This window comes from Scyliorhinus torazame, chromosome 3 (genome assembly GCF_047496885.1).
Source record: "Scyliorhinus torazame isolate Kashiwa2021f chromosome 3, sScyTor2.1, whole genome shotgun sequence".
Taxonomy (NCBI): Eukaryota; Metazoa; Chordata; class Chondrichthyes; order Carcharhiniformes; family Scyliorhinidae; genus Scyliorhinus; species Scyliorhinus torazame.
The window spans coordinates 141,913,090-141,928,731 of record NC_092709.1 but is presented as its reverse complement, the minus strand read 5'-3'; the positions used below and the strand labels follow the sequence as shown (position 1 = coordinate 141,928,731).

At 44.6% G+C, this 15,642-nt stretch overlaps 17 non-coding genes across 17 annotated transcripts; all 17 read left to right on the top strand.

Annotated features, from left to right (window-relative positions):
• Positions 1–599: 599 nt before the first annotated feature.
• On the top strand, positions 600–670 carry trnag-gcc (transfer RNA glycine (anticodon GCC)). Its single transcript has one exon. It is a non-coding gene; the product is annotated as a tRNA-Gly (tRNA).
• Positions 671–816: 146 nt separating this feature from the next.
• Positions 817–887, top strand: trnag-gcc (transfer RNA glycine (anticodon GCC)). The gene has a single exon. It is a non-coding gene; the product is annotated as a tRNA-Gly (tRNA).
• A 1,477-nt stretch (positions 888–2,364) lies between these two features.
• trnag-gcc (transfer RNA glycine (anticodon GCC)) lies at positions 2,365–2,435 on the top strand. Its single transcript has one exon. It is a non-coding gene; the product is annotated as a tRNA-Gly (tRNA).
• Positions 2,436–2,581: 146 nt separating this feature from the next.
• trnag-gcc (transfer RNA glycine (anticodon GCC)) lies at positions 2,582–2,652 on the top strand. The gene has a single exon. It is a non-coding gene; the product is annotated as a tRNA-Gly (tRNA).
• A 1,477-nt stretch (positions 2,653–4,129) lies between these two features.
• On the top strand, positions 4,130–4,200 carry trnag-gcc (transfer RNA glycine (anticodon GCC)). Its single transcript has one exon. It is a non-coding gene; the product is annotated as a tRNA-Gly (tRNA).
• Positions 4,201–4,346: 146 nt separating this feature from the next.
• trnag-gcc (transfer RNA glycine (anticodon GCC)) lies at positions 4,347–4,417 on the top strand. Its single transcript has one exon. It is a non-coding gene; the product is annotated as a tRNA-Gly (tRNA).
• A 1,483-nt stretch (positions 4,418–5,900) lies between these two features.
• Positions 5,901–5,971, top strand: trnag-gcc (transfer RNA glycine (anticodon GCC)). Its single transcript has one exon. It is a non-coding gene; the product is annotated as a tRNA-Gly (tRNA).
• Positions 5,972–6,117: 146 nt separating this feature from the next.
• trnag-gcc (transfer RNA glycine (anticodon GCC)) lies at positions 6,118–6,188 on the top strand. Its single transcript has one exon. It is a non-coding gene; the product is annotated as a tRNA-Gly (tRNA).
• Positions 6,189–7,667: 1,479 nt separating this feature from the next.
• On the top strand, positions 7,668–7,738 carry trnag-gcc (transfer RNA glycine (anticodon GCC)). Its single transcript has one exon. It is a non-coding gene; the product is annotated as a tRNA-Gly (tRNA).
• A 146-nt stretch (positions 7,739–7,884) lies between these two features.
• Positions 7,885–7,955, top strand: trnag-gcc (transfer RNA glycine (anticodon GCC)). Its single transcript has one exon. It is a non-coding gene; the product is annotated as a tRNA-Gly (tRNA).
• A 1,477-nt stretch (positions 7,956–9,432) lies between these two features.
• trnag-gcc (transfer RNA glycine (anticodon GCC)) lies at positions 9,433–9,503 on the top strand. Its single transcript has one exon. It is a non-coding gene; the product is annotated as a tRNA-Gly (tRNA).
• A 1,700-nt stretch (positions 9,504–11,203) lies between these two features.
• On the top strand, positions 11,204–11,274 carry trnag-gcc (transfer RNA glycine (anticodon GCC)). Its single transcript has one exon. It is a non-coding gene; the product is annotated as a tRNA-Gly (tRNA).
• Positions 11,275–11,420: 146 nt separating this feature from the next.
• trnag-gcc (transfer RNA glycine (anticodon GCC)) lies at positions 11,421–11,491 on the top strand. The gene has a single exon. It is a non-coding gene; the product is annotated as a tRNA-Gly (tRNA).
• Positions 11,492–12,968: 1,477 nt separating this feature from the next.
• Positions 12,969–13,039, top strand: trnag-gcc (transfer RNA glycine (anticodon GCC)). The gene has a single exon. It is a non-coding gene; the product is annotated as a tRNA-Gly (tRNA).
• Positions 13,040–13,185: 146 nt separating this feature from the next.
• On the top strand, positions 13,186–13,256 carry trnag-gcc (transfer RNA glycine (anticodon GCC)). The gene has a single exon. It is a non-coding gene; the product is annotated as a tRNA-Gly (tRNA).
• A 1,483-nt stretch (positions 13,257–14,739) lies between these two features.
• trnag-gcc (transfer RNA glycine (anticodon GCC)) lies at positions 14,740–14,810 on the top strand. Its single transcript has one exon. It is a non-coding gene; the product is annotated as a tRNA-Gly (tRNA).
• A 146-nt stretch (positions 14,811–14,956) lies between these two features.
• On the top strand, positions 14,957–15,027 carry trnag-gcc (transfer RNA glycine (anticodon GCC)). Its single transcript has one exon. It is a non-coding gene; the product is annotated as a tRNA-Gly (tRNA).
• The last annotated feature ends 615 nt before the right edge of the window (positions 15,028–15,642 follow it).

Here is a 15,642-nt window from a genome sequence, read left to right as displayed (position 1 = left end):
CTTTCCTGTTTTGCAAACACGGACCTACATTCGAGAGCATGATGACGAGGATGACACATGGGGAATCAGGACACAGGATGTGACAGCATTGTGCCAATGTTGTGGGTTCATGGTGCAGAGGCCTGCATAACTGAAATGATGATGTGAGTTCTAATGTAACCAAGGCTGGTAGCGGTATAAAAGCCATCATCCAAACATAGGTTGTTTGGTGGAGGTGTGAAATCCCACTTTACTGTAACGCAGCATGAGGATAATTAGCCAACCTGGCTGTAAAATCGGAAAGATGCACAACATATTATTCTGAAAGGAAGGAGCCGTATGTTATCAAGCCATGGAATTTGCAGTCTGGCCTAGTGGAAGCACTGTTAGCTTTGCGTGAAGAAAAGTAGCGGCCTGATGATATTGCAGTGTAGCATTAGGTGATCTGTCGTGGTGTGAAGTGAGAGCACATGAGGTTTATGCGCTGCTGTGCCCGAAGTTTAGGTAAAGAAATTTGTTGCAATTTGGGGAAAGTGAGGACAAAGTGAGGAAATGGAAATGCTGCTGAGTGAAAGCATTGGGGAAAAAAAGGAGAACATCATGGAATTGATCGTGGAGTTGCATTGGTGGTTCAGTGGTAGAATTCTCGCCTGCCACGCGGGAGGCCCGGGTTCGATTCCCGGCCAATGCAAGATTGACTGGTGTTGCACTGTTATTTCTCATCTTTACACTGCATCTCTCTGCTGGTTACATGCAGTTTTCTTTGGCGAACACACATCAACATCTGTTAGCAACTCAGGCATTGGGCTTGAAAGTTCAGCTTCAGTTGCGTGGCTTGCATTGGTGGTTCAGTGGTAGAATTCTCGCCTGCCACGCGGGAGGCCCGGGTTCGATTCCCGGCCAATGCAGCACAGCTGTTCTGCATTCCTGTGCTCAGCAATTTTTCATTCCTCTCTCCATTCTTACCACCAGCTTTCTTTTATCGCAACTACATTTTCACCACACCCTCCGCATCAATCTCTTTACCACTTTCCTCATGCTCATTTTCAACATCTGCTTCACAACACTCTCCCTTTTCCTGTCCGCTTCACCACTCACAGCTGCAAACACTCATTCCTCTTTAATTAAAACCCTCCTCCTCTCACTTCTTTTTAACCCTTCACAACATTTTTACCTTCATTGCCTTAAGAAAAGTTTAAACAAACTTTGCACAAACTGATAATTTTTCACTGGACTCTTTTTTTACAAAGTCTTTTCATTCACCTTTTTCCATTGTCACAAATAACCAGCTAAATCACAGGAATTCCACAGCATAGCAAAATATGTCAACGTATATATACAGAGGAGAACACAAGCACAACAATACAATTGGACCAGTACAAATATCATGAGACAAAGAAGAGAAAAAGCAGCTCGTTCAAAGCTCATTCAGCCTCTCAGAACATTCCGGCGAAGGAGGAATGGCCCAAACATAAAGGGGCAACAGGATACCGGCCACAGAACAGGACAAGGCCCAGACACGCACAGTCTCACACATGTGTGTAAACATCGCTAGTATCTTTACAGTACTCTTTACCAAGATAAGTGGGAGGAGGCGATGTTTCACGTTACTCGTTTTCGGAGTCCATTTGGAGATTCACACCTCATTCACCTGAGGCAATGTTGGTGGATAATTGTCTCCCCCTAAGGAGTCCCTTGTGTTGCAACTAGGATAATGCCAGCTTCTCAACTCTTTCCATAAAGCTGACATTCCTCGACCTTGGCGAATGCTGATTCACCCCTTCCTTTCCTGTTTCGCAAACACGGACCTACATTCGAGAGCATGATGACGAGGATGACACATGGGGAATCAGGACACAGGATGTGACAGCATTGTGCCAATGTTGTTGGGTTCATGGTGCAGAGGCCTGCATAACTGAAATGATGATGTGAGTTCAAATGTAACCAAGGCTGGTAGCGGTATAAAAGCCATGATCCAAACATAGGTTGTTTGGTGGAGGTGTGAAATCCCACTTTACTGTAACGCAGCATTAGGATAATTAGCCAACCTGGCTGTAAAATCGGAAAGATGCACAACATGTTATTCTGAAAGGAAGGAGCCGTCTGTCATCAAGCCATGGAATTTGCAGTCTGGCCTAGTGGAAGCACTGTTAGCTTTGCGTGAAGAAAAGTAGCGGTCTGATGATATTACAGTGTAGCATTAGGTGATATTGTAGTGGTGTGAAGTGAGAGCACAGGAGGTTTATGCGCTGCTGTGCCCGAAGTTTAGGTCAAGAAATTTGTTGACATTTGGGGAAAGAGAGGACAAAGTGAGGAAATGCAAATGCTGCTGAGTGAAAGCATTGGGGAAAAAAAGGAGAACATCATGAAATTGATCGTGGAGTTGCATTGGTGGTTCAGTGGTAGAATTCTCGCCTGCCACGCGGGAGGCCCGGGTTCGATTCCCGGCCAATGCAAGATTGACTGGTGTTGCACTGTTATTTCTCATCTTTACACTGCATCTCTCTGCTGGTTACATGCAGTTTTCTTTGGCGAACACACATCAACATCTGCTAGCAACTCAGGCATTGGGCTTGAAAGTTCAGCTTCAGTTGCGTGGCTTGCATTGGTGGTTCAGTGGTAGAATTCTCACCTGCCACGCGGGAGGCCCGGGTTCGATTCCCGGCCAATGCAGCACAGCTCTTTTGCATTCCTGTGCTCAGCAATTTTTCATTCCTCTCTCCATTCTTACCACCAGCTTTCTTTTATCGCAACTACATTTTCACCACACCCTCCGCATCAATCTCTTTACCACTTTCCTCATGCTCATTTTCAACATCTGCTTCACAACACTCTCCCTTTTCCTGTCCGCTTCACCACTCACAGCTGCAAACACTCATTCCTCTTTAATTAAAACCCTCCTCCTCTCACTTCTTTTTAACCCTTCACAACATTTTTACCTTCATTGCCTTAAGAAAAGTTCAAACAAACTTTGCACAAACTGATAATTTTTCACTGGACTCTTTTTTTACAAAGTCTTTTCATTCACCTTTTTCCATTGTCACAAATAACCAGCTAAATCACAGGAATTCCACAGCATAGCAAAATATGTCAACGTATATATACAGAGGAGAACACAAGCACAACAATACAATTGGACCAGTACAAATATCATGAGACAAAGAAGAGAAAAAGCAGCTCGTTCAAAGCTCACTCAGCCTCTCAGAACATTCCGGCGAAGGAGGAATGGCCCAAACATAAAGGGGCAACAGGATACCGGCCACAGAACAGGACAAGGCCCAGGCACGCACAGTCTCACACATGTGTGTAAACATCGCTAGTATCTTTACAGTACTCTTTACCAAGATAAGTGGGAGGAGGCGATGTTTCACGTTACTCGTTTTCGGAGTCCATTTGGAGATTCACACCTCATTCACCTGAGGCAATGTTGGTGGATAATTGTCTCCCCCTAAGGAGTCCCTTGTGTTGCAACTAGGATAATGCCAGCTTCTCAACTCTTTCCATAAAGCTGACATTCCTCAACCTTGGCGAATGCTGATTCACCCCTTCCTTTCCTGTTTCGCAAACACGGACCTACATTCGAGAGCATGATGACGAGGATGACACATGGGGAATCAGGACACAGGATGTGACAGCATTGTGCCAATGTTGTTGGGTTCATGGTGCAGAGGCCTGCATAACTGAAATGATGATGTGAGTTCAAATGTAACCAAGGCTGGTAGCGGTATAAAAGCCATCATCCAAACATAGGTTGTTTGGTGGAGGTGTGAAATCCCACTTTACTGTAACGCAGCATTAGGATAATTAACCAACCTGGCTGTAAAATCGGAAAGATGCACAACATGTTATTCTGAAAGGAAGGAGCCGTCTGTCATCAAGCCATGGAATTTGCAGTCTGGCCTAGTGGAAGCACTGTTAGCTTTGCGTGAAGAAAAGTAGCGGTCTGATGATATTGCAGTGTAGCATTAGGTGATATTGTAGTGGTGTGAAGTGAGAGCACAGGAGGTTTATGCGCTGCTGTGCCCGAAGTTTAGGTAAAGAAATTTGTTGACATTTGGGGAAAGAGAGGACAAAGTGAGGAAATGCAAATGCTGCTGAGTGAAAGCATTGGGGAAAAAAAGGAGAACATCACAAGCTTGATAATGGAGTTGCATTGGTGGTTCAGTGGTAGAATTCTCGCCTGCCACGCGGGAGGCCCGGGTTCGATTCCCGGCCAATGCAAGATTGACTGGTGTTGCACTGTTATTTCTCATCTTTACACTGCATCTCTCTGCTGGTTACATGCAGTTTTCTTTGGCTAACACACATCAACATCTGTTAGCAACTCAGGCATTGTGCATGAAAGTTCAGCTTCAGTTGTGTGGCTTGCATTGGTGGTTCAGTGGTAGAATTCTCACCTGCCACGTGAGAGGCCCGGGTTGGATTCCCGGCCAATACATTGCAGCTCCTTTGCATTCCTCTGCTCAGCAATTTTTCCTTCCTCTCTACATTCTTACCACCAGCTTTCTTTTATCACAACTACATTTTCACCATACACTCCCTCCGCATCAATCTCTTTACCACTTTCCTCATGCTCATTTTCAACATCTGCTTCACAACACTCTCCCTTTTCCTGTCCGCTTCACCACTCACAGCTGCAAACACTCATTCCTCTTCAATTAAAACCCTCCTTCCCTGACTTCTTTTTCACCTTCCACAACATTTTTACCTTCATTGCCTTCAGAAAAGTTCAAACAAACTTTGCACAAACTGATAATTTTTCACTGGACTCTTTTTTTTTACAATGTCTTTTCATTCACCTTTTTCCATTGTCACAAATAGCCAGCTAAATCACAGGAATTCCACAGCATAGCAAAATATGTCAACATATATATATACAGAGGAGAATACAAGCACAACAATACAATTGGACCAGTACAAATACCATGAGACAAAGAAGAGAAAAAGCAGCTCGTTCAAAGCTCATTCAGCCTCTCAGAACATTCCGGCTAAGGAGGAATGGCCCAAACATAAAGGTGCAACAGGATACCGGCCACAGAACAGGACAAGGCCCAGACACGCACAGTCTCACACATGTGTGTAAACGTCGCGAGTATCTTTACAGTACTCTTTTCCAAGATAAGTGGGAGGAGGCGATGTTTCACGTTAATCGTTTTCGGAGTCCATTTGGAGATTCACACCTCATTCACCTGAGGCAATGTTGGTGGGTAATTGTCTCCCCCTAGGGAGTCCCTTGTGTTGCAACTAGGATAATGCCAGCTTCTCAACTCTTTCCATAAAGCTGACATTCCTCAACCTTGGCGAATGCTGATTCACCCCTTCCTTTCCTGTTTTGCAAACACGGACCTACATTCGAGAGCATGATGACGAGGATGACACATGGGGAATCAGGACACAGGATGTGACAGCATTGTGCCAATGTTGTGGGTTCATGGTGCAGAGGCCTGCATAACTGAAATGATGATGTGAGTTCTAATGTAACCAAGGCTGGTAGCGGTATAAAAGCCATTATCCAAACATAGGTTGTTTGGTGGAGGTGTGAAATCCCACTTTACTGTAACGCAGCATGAGGATAATTAGCCAACCTGGCTGTAAAATCGGAAAGATGCACAACATATTATTCTGAAAGGAAGGAGCCGTATGTTATCAAGCCATGGAATTTGCAGTCTGGCCTAGTGGAAGCACTGTTAGCTTTGCGTGAAGAAAAGTAGCGGCCTGATGATATTGCAGTGTAGCATTAGGTGATCTGTCGTGGTGTGAAGTGAGAGCACATGAGGTTTATGCGCTGCTGTGCCCGAAGTTTAGGTAAAGAAATTTGTTGCAATTTGGGGAAAGTGAGGACAAAGTGAGGAAATGGAAATGCTGCTGAGTGAAAGCATTGGGGAAAAAAAGGAGAACATCATGAAATTGATCGTGGAGTTGCATTGGTGGTTCAGTGGTAGAATTCTCGCCTGCCACGCGGGAGGCCCGGGTTCGATTCCCGGCCAATGCAAGATTGACTGGTGTTGCACTGTTATTTCTCATCTTTACACTGCATCTCTCTGCTGGTTACATGCAGTTTTCTTTGGCGAACACACATCAACATCTGTTAGCAACTCAGGCATTGGGCTTGAAAGTTCAGCTTCAGTTGCGTGGCTTGCATTGGTGGTTCAGTGGTAGAATTCTCGCCTGCCACGCGGGAGGCCCGGGTTCGATTCCCGGCCAATGCAGCACAGCTCTTTTGCATTCCTGTGCTCAGCAATTTTTCATTCCTCTCTCCATTCTTACCACCAGCTTTCTTTTATCGCAACTACATTTTCACCACACCCTCCGCATCAATTTCTTTACCACTTTCCTCATGCTCATTTTCAACATCTGCTTCACAACACTCTCCCTTTTCCTGTCCGCTTCACCACTCACAGCTGCAAACACTCATTCCTCTTTAATTAAAACCCTCCTTCCCTGACTTCTTTTTCACCTTCCACAACATTTTTACCTTCATTGCCTTAAGAAAAGTTCAAACAAACTTTGCACAAACTGATAATTTTTCACTGGACTCTTTTTTTTTACAATGTCTTTTCATTCACCTTTTTCCATTGTCACAAATAGCCAGCTAAATCACAGGAATTCCACAGCATAGCAAAATATGTCAACATATATATATACAGAGGAGAATACAAGCACAACAATACAATTGGACCAGTACAAATACCATGAGACAAAGAAGAGAAAAAGCAGCTCGTTCAAAGCACATTCAGCCTCTCAGAACATTCCGGCTAAGGAGGAATGGCCCAAACATAAAGGGGCAACAGGATACCGGCCACAGAACAGGACAAGGCCCAGACACGCACAGTCTCACACATGTGTGTAAACGTCGCGAGTATCTTTACAGTACTCTTTTCCAAGATAAGTGGGAGGAGGCGATGTTTCACGTTAATCGTTTTCGGAGTCCATTTGGAGATTCACACCTCATTCACCTGAGGCAATGTTGGTGGGTAATTGTCTCCCCCTAGGGAGTCCCTTGTGTTGCAACTAGGATAATGCCAGCTTCTCAACTCTTTCCATAAAGCTGACATTCCTCAACCTTGGCGAATGCTGATTCACCCCTTCCTTTCCTGTTTTGCAAACACGGACCTACATTCGAGAGCATGATGACGAGGATGACACATGGGGAATCAGGACACAGGATGTGACAGCATTGTGCCAATGTTGTGGGTTCATGGTGCAGAGGCCTGCATAACTGAAATGATGATGTGAGTTCTAATGTAACCAAGGCTGGTAGCGGTATAAAAGCCATTATCCAAACATAGGTTGTTTGGTGGAGGTGTGAAATCCCACTTTACTGTAACGCAGCATGAGGATAATTAGCCAACCTGGCTGTAAAATCGGAAAGATGCACAACATATTATTCTGAAAGGAAGGAGCCGTATGTTATCAAGCCATGGAATTTGCAGTCTGGCCTAGTGGAAGCACTGTTAGCTTTGCGTGAAGAAAAGTAGCGGCCTGATGATATTGCAGTGTAGCATTAGGTGATCTGTCGTGGTGTGAAGTGAGAGCACAGGAGGTTTATGCGCTGCTGTGCCCGAAGTTTAGGTAAAGAAATTTGTTGCAATTTGGGGAAAGTGAGGACAAAGTGAGGAAATGGAAATGCTGCTGAGTGAAAGCATTGGGGAAAAAAAGGAGAACATCATGAGATTGATAGTGCAGTTGCATTGGTGGTTCAGTGGTAGAATTCTCGCCTGCCACGCGGGAGGCCCGGGTTCGATTCCCGGCCAATGCAAGATTGACTGGTGTTGCACTGTTATTTCTCATCTTTACACTGCATCTCTCTGCTGGTTACATGCAGTTTTCTTTGGCGAACACACATCAACATCTGTTAGCAACTCAGGCATTGGGCTTGAAAGTTCAGCTTCAGTTGCGTGGCTTGCATTGGTGGTTCAGTGGTAGAATTCTCGCCTGCCACGCGGGAGGCCCGTGTTCGATTCCCAGCCAATGCATCACAGCTCTTTTGCATTCCTGTGCTCAGCAATTTTTCATTCCTCTCTCCATTCTTACCACCAGCTTTCTTTTCTCGCAACTACATTTTCACCGCACCCTCCGCATCAATCTCTTTACCACTTTCCTCATGCTCATTTTCAACATCTGCTTCACAACACTCTCCCTTTTCCTGTCCGCTTCACCACTCACAGCTGCAAACACTCATTCCTCTTTAATTAAAACCCTCCTCCTCTCACTTCTTTTTAACCCTTCACAACATTTTTACCTTCATTGCCTTAAGAAAAGTTCAAACAAACTTTGCACAAACTGATAATTTTTCACTGGACTCTTTTTTTACAAAGTCTTTTCATTCACCATTTTCCATTGTCACAAATAACCAGCTAAATCACAGGAATTCCACAGCATAGCAAAATATGTCAACGTATATATACAGAGGAGAACACAAGCACAACAATACAATTGGACCAGTACAAATATCATGAGACAAAGAAGAGAAAAAGCAGCTCGTTCAAAGCTCATTCAGCCTCTCAGAACATTCCGGCGAAGGAGGAATGGCCCAAACATAAAGGGGCAACAGGATACCGGCCACAGAACAGGACAAGGCCCAGACACGCACAGTCTCACACATGTGTGTAAACATCGCTAGTATCTTTACAGTACTCTTTACCAAGATAAGTGGGAGGAGGCGATGTTTCACGTTACTCGTTTTCGGAGTCCATTTGGAGATTCACACCTCATTCACCTGAGGCAATGTTGGTGGATAATTGTCTCCCCCTAAGGAGTCCCTTGTGTTGCAACTAGGATAATGCCAGCTTCTCAACTCTTTCCATAAAGCTGACATTCCTCAACCTTGGCGAATGCTGATTCACCCCTTCCTTTCCTGTTTCGCAAACACGGACCTACATTCGAGAGCATGATGACGAGGATGACACATGGGGAATCAGGACACAGGATTTGACAGCATTGTGCCAATGTTGTTGGGTTCATGGTGCAGAGGCCTGCATAACTGAAATGATGATGTGAGTTCAAATGTAACCAAGGCTGGTAGCGGTATAAAAGCCATCATCCAAACATAGGTTGTTTGGTGGAGGTGTGAAATCCCACTTTACTGTAACGCAGCATTAGGATAATTAGCCAACCTGGCTGTAAAATCGGAAAGATGCACAACATGTTATTCTGAAAGGAAGGAGCCGTCTGTCATCAAGCCATGGAATTTGCAGTCTGGCCTAGTGGAAGCACTGTTAGCTTTGCGTGAAGAAAAGTAGCGGTCTGATGATATTGCAGTGTAGCATTAGGTGATATTGTAGTGGTGTGAAGTGAGAGCACAGGAGGTTTATGCGCTGCTGTGCCCGAAGTTTACGTGAAGAAATTTGTTGACATTTGGGGAAAGAGAGGACAAAGTGAGGAAATGCAAATGCTGCTGAGTGAAAGCATTGGGGAAAAAAAGGAGAACATCACGAGCTTGATAATGGAGTTGCATTGGTGGTTCAGTGGTAGAATTCTCGCCTGCCACGCGGGAGGCCCGCGTTCGATTCCCGGCCAATGCAAGATCGACTAGTGTTGCACTGTTATTTTTCATCTTTACACTGCATCTCTCTGCTGGTTACATGCAGTTTTCTTTGGCTAACACACATCAACATCTGTTAGCAACTCAGGCATTGTGCATGAAAGTTCAGCTTCAGTTGTGTGGCTTGCATTGGTGGTTCAGTGGTAGAATTCTCGCCTGCCACGTGAGATGCCCGGCTTTCATTCCCGGCCAATGCATCGCAGCTCTTTTGCATTCCTCTGCTCAGCAATTGTTCATTTCTCTCTACATTCTTACCACCAGCTTTCTTTTATCACAACTACATTTTCACTATACACTCCCTCCGCATCAATCTCTTTATCACTTTCCTCATGCTCATTTCAACATCTGCTTCACAACACTCTCCCTTTTCCTGTCCGCTTCACCACACACAGCTGCAAACACTCATTCCTCTTCAATTAAAACCCTCCTCCTCTCACTTCTTTTTCACCCGTCACAATTTTTGTACCTTCATTGTCTTAAGAAAAGTTCAAACAAGCTTTGCAAAAACTGATAATTGTTCAATGGACTCTTTTTTTTTTACAAAGTATTTTCATTCACCTTTTTTCCATTGTCACAAATAACCAGCAAAATCACCGGAATTCCACAGCATAGCAAAATATCTCAAAATATATATATACAGAGGAGAACAGAAGCACAACAATACAATTGGACCAGTACAAATACCATGAGACAAAGAAGAGAAAAAGCAGCTCGTCCAAAGATCATTCAGCCTTTCAGAACATCCCGGCTAAGTAGGAATGGCCCAAACATAAAGGGGCAACAGGATACCAACCACAGAACAGGACAAGGCCCAGACACGCACAGTCTCACACATGTGTGAAAACATCGCGAGTATCTTCACAGCACTCTTTTCCAAGAGAAGTGGGAGGACGAGATGTTTCACGTTGCTCGTTTTTGGAGTCCATTTGGAGATTTACACCTCATTCAGCTGAGGCAATGTTGGTGGGAAATTGTCTCCCCCTAAGGAGTCCCTTCTGTTGCAACTAGGATAATGCCAGCTTCTCAACTCTTTCCATAAAGCTGGCATTCCTCAACCTTGGCGAATGCTGATTCAACCCTTCCTTTCCTGTTTCGCAAACACGGGCGTACATTCGAGAGCATGATGACCGGGATGACACATGGGGAATCAGGACACAGGATGTGACAGCTGTGCCAATGTTGTTGGGTTCATGGTGCAGAGGCCTGCATAACTGAAATGATGATGTGAGTTCAAATGTAACCAAGGCTGGTAGCGGTATAAAAGCCATCATCCAAACATAGGTTGTTTGGTTGAGGTGTGAAATCCCACTTTACTGTAACGCAGCATGAGGATAATTAGCCCACCTGGCTGTAATATCGGAAAGATGCACAACATATTATTCTGAAAGGAAGGAGCCGTATGTTATCAAGCCATGGAATTTGCAGTCTGGCCTAGTGGAAGCACTGTTAGCTTTGCGTGAAGAAAAGTAGCAGCCTGATGATATTGCAGTGTAGCATTAGGTGATCTGTCGTGGTGTGAAGTGAGAGCACAGGAGGTTTATGCGCTGCTGTGCCCGAAGTTTAGGTAAAGAAATTTGTTGCAATTTGGGGAAAGTGAGGACAAAGTGAGGAAATGGAAATGCTGCTGAGTGAAAGCATTGGGGAAAAAAAGGAGAACATCATGAAATTGATCGCGGAGTTGCATTGGTGGTTCAGTGGTAGAATTCTCGTCTGCCACGCGGGAGACCCGGGTTCGATTCCCGGCCAATGCAAGATTGACTGGTGTTGCACTGTTATTTCTCATCTTTACACTGCATCTCTCTGCTGGTTACATGCAGTTTTCTTTGGCTGACACACATCAACATCTGTTAGCAACTCAGGCATTGGGCTTGAAAGTTCAGCTTCAGTTGCGTGGCTTGCATTGGTGGTTCAGTGGTAGAATTCTCGCCTGCCACACGGGAGGCCCGGGTTTGATTCCCGGCCAATGCATCACAGCTCTTTTGCATTCCTGTGCTCAGCAATTTTTCATTCCTCTCTCCATTCTTACCACCAGCTTTCTTTAATCGCAACTACATTTTCACCACACCCTCCGCATCAATCTCTTTACCACTTTCCTCATGCTCATTTTCAACATCTGCTTCACAACACTCTCCCTTTTCCTGTCCGCTTCACCACTCACAGCTGCAAACACTCATTCCTCTTTAATTAAAACCCTCCTCCTCTCACTTCTTTTTAACCCTTCACAACATTTTTACCTTCATTGCCTTAAGAAAAGTTCAAACAAACTTTGCACAAACTGATAATTTTTCACTGGACTCTTTTTTTACAAAGTCTTTTCATTCACCTTTTTCCATTGTCACAAATAACCAGCTAAATCACAGGAATTCCACAGCATAGCAAAATATGTCAATGTATATATACAGAGGAGAACACAAGCACAACAATACAATTGGACCAGTACAAATATCATGAGACAAAGAAGAGAAAAAGCAGCTCGTTCAAAGCTCATTCAGCCTCTCAGAACATTCCGGCGAAGGAGGAATGGCCCAAACATAAAGGGGCAACAGGATACCGGCCACAGAACAGGACAAGGCCCAGACACGCACAGTCTCACACATGTGTGTAAACATCGCTAGTATCTTTACAGTACTCTTTACCAAGATAAGTGGGAGGAGGCGATGTTTCACGTTACTCGTTTTCGGAGTCCATTTGGAGATTCACACCTCATTCACCTGAGGCAATGTTGGTGGATAATTGTCTCCCCCTAAGGAGTCCCTTGTGTTGCAACTAGGATATTGCCAGCTTCTCAACTCTTTCCATAAAGCTGACATTCCTCAACCTTGGCGAATGCTGATTCACCCCTTCCTTTCCTGTTTTGCAAACACGGACCTACATTCGAGAGCATGATGACGAGGATGACACATGGGGAATCAGGACACAGGATGTGACAGCATTGTGCCAATGTTGTTGGGTTCATGGTGCAGAGGCCTGCATAACTGAAATGATGATGTGAGTTCAAATGTAACCAAGGCTGGTAGCGGTATAAAAGCCATCATCCAAACATAGGTTGTTTGGTGGAGGTGTGAAATCCCACTTTACTGTAACGCAGCATTAGGATAATTAGCCAACCTGGCTGTAAAATCGGAAAGATGCACAACATGTTATTCTGAAAGGAACGAGCCGTCTGTCATCAAGCCATGGAATTTCCAGTCTGGCCTAGTGGAAGCACTGTTAGCTTTGCGTGAAGAAAAGTAGCGGCCTGATGATATTGCAGTGTAGCATTAGGTGATATTGTAGTGGTGTGAAGTGAGAGCACAGGAGGTTTATGCGCTGCTGTGCCCGAAGTTTAGGTAAAGAAATTTGTTGACATTTGGGGAAAGAGAGGACAAAGTGAGGAAATGCAAATGCTGCTGAGTGAAAGCATTGGGGAAAAAAAGGAGAACATCACAAGCTTGATAATGGAGTTGCATTGGTGGTTCAGTGGTAGAATTCTCGCCTGCCACGCGGGAGGCCCGGGTTTGATTCCCGGCCAATGCAAGATTGACTGGTGTTGCACTGTTATTTCTCATCTTTACACTGCATCTCTCTGCTGGTTACATGCAGTTTTCTTTGGCTAACACACATCAACATCTGTTAGCAACTCAGGCATTGTGCATGAAAGTTCAGCTTCAGTTGTGTGGCTTGCATTGGTGGTTCAGTGGTAGAATTCTCACCTGCCACGTGAGAGGCCCGGGTTGGATTCCCGGCCAATACATTGCAGCTCCTTTGCATTCCTCTGCTCAGCAATTTTTCCTTCCTCTCTACATTCTTACCACCAGCTTTCTTTTATCACAACTACATTTTCACCATACACTCCCTCCGCATCAATCTCTTTACCACTTTCCTCATGCTCATTTTCAACATCTGCTTCACAACACTCTCCCTTTTCCTGTCCGCTTCACCACTCACAGCTGCAAACACTCATTCCTCTTCAATTAAAACCCTCCTCCTCTCACTTCTTTTTCACCTTCCACAACATTTTTACCTTCATTGCCTTCAGAAAAGTTCAAACAAACTTTGCACAAACTGATAATTTTTCACTGGACTCTTTTTTTTTACAATGTCTTTTCATTCACCTTTTTCCATTGTCACAAATTGCCAGCTAAATCACAGGAATTCCACAGCATAGCAAAATATGTCAACATATATATATACAGAGGAGAATACAAGCACAACAATACAATTGGACCAGTACAAATACCATGAGACAAAGAAGAGAAAAAGCAGCTCGTTCAAAGCACATTCAGCCTCTCAGAACATTCCGGCGAAGGAGGAATGGCCCAAACATAAAGGGGCAACAGGATACCGGCCACAGAACAGGACAAGGCCCAGACACGCACAGTCTCACACATGTGTGTAAACGTCGCGAGTATCTTTACAGTACTCTTTTCCAAGATAAGTGGGAGGAGGCGATGTTTCACGTTAATCGTTTTCGGAGTCCATTTGGAGATTCACACCTCATTCACCTGAGGCAATGTTGGTGGGTAATTGTCTCCCCCTAGGGAGTCCCTTGTGTTGCAACTAGGATAATGCCAGCTTCTCAACTCTTTCCATAAAGCTGACATTCCTCAACCTTGGCGAATGCTGATTCACCCCTTCCTTTCCTGTTTTGCAAACACGGACCTACATTCGAGAGCATGATGACGAGGATGACACATGGGGAATCAGGACACAGGATGTGACAGCATTGTGCCAATGTTGTGGGTTCATGGTGCAGAGGCCTGCATAACTGAAATGATGATGTGAGTTCTAATGTAACCAAGGCTGGTAGCGGTATAAAAGCCATTATCCAAACATAGGTTGTTTGGTGGAGGTGTGAAATCCCACTTTACTGTAACGCAGCATGAGGATAATTAGCCAACCTGGCTGTAAAATCGGAAAGATGCACAACATATTATTCTGAAAGGAAGGAGCCGTATGTTATCAAGCCATGGAATTTGCAGTCTGGCCTAGTGGAAGCACTGTTAGCTTTGCGTGAAGAAAAGTAGCGGCCTGATGATATTGCAGTGTAGCATTAGGTGATCTGTCGTGGTGTGAAGTGAGAGCACAGGAGGTTTATGCGCTGCTGTGCCCGAAGTTTAGGTAAAGAAATTTGTTGCAATTTGGGGAAAGTGAGGACAAAGTGAGGAAATGGAAATGCTGCTGAGTGAAAGCATTGGGGAAAAAAAGGAGAACATCATGAGATTGATAGTGCAGTTGCATTGGTGGTTCAGTGGTAGAATTCTCGCCTGCCACGCGGGAGGCCCGGGTTCGATTCCCGGCCAATGCAAGATTGACTGGTGTTGCACTGTTATTTCTCATCTTTACACTGCATCTCTCTGCTGGTTACATGCAGTTTTCTTTGGCGAACACACATCAACATCTGTTAGCAACTCAGGCATTGGGCTTGAAAGTTCAGCTTCAGTTGCGTGGCTTGCATTGGTGGTTCAGTGGTAGAATTCTCGCCTGCCACGCGGGAGGCCCGTGTTCGATTCCCAGCCAATGCATCACAGCTCTTTTGCATTCCTGTGCTCAGCAATTTTTCATTCCTCTCTCCATTCTTACCACCAGCTTTCTTTTCTCGCAACTACATTTTCACCGCACCCTCCGCATCAATCTCTTTACCACTTTCCTCATGCTCATTTTCAACATCTGCTTCACAACACTCTCCCTTTTCCTGTCCGCTTCACCACTCACAGCTGCAAACACTCATTCCTCTTTAATTAAAACCCTCCTCCTCTCACTTCTTTTTAACCCTTCACAACTTTTTTACCTTCATTGCCTTAAGAAAAGTTCAAACAAACTTTGCACAAACTGATAATTTTTCACTGGACTCTTTTTTTACAAAGTCTTTTCATTCACCATTTTCCATTGTCACAAATAACCAGCTAAATCACAGGAATTCCACAGCATAGCAAAATATGTCAACGTATATATACAGAGGAGAACACAAGCACAACAATACAATTGGACCAGTACAAATATCATGAGACAAAGAAGAGAAAAAGCAGCTCGTTCAAAGCTCATTCAGCCTCTCAGAACATTCCGGCGAAGGAGGAATGGCCCAAACATAAAGGGGCAACAGGATACCGGCCACAGAACAGGACAAGGCCCAGACACGC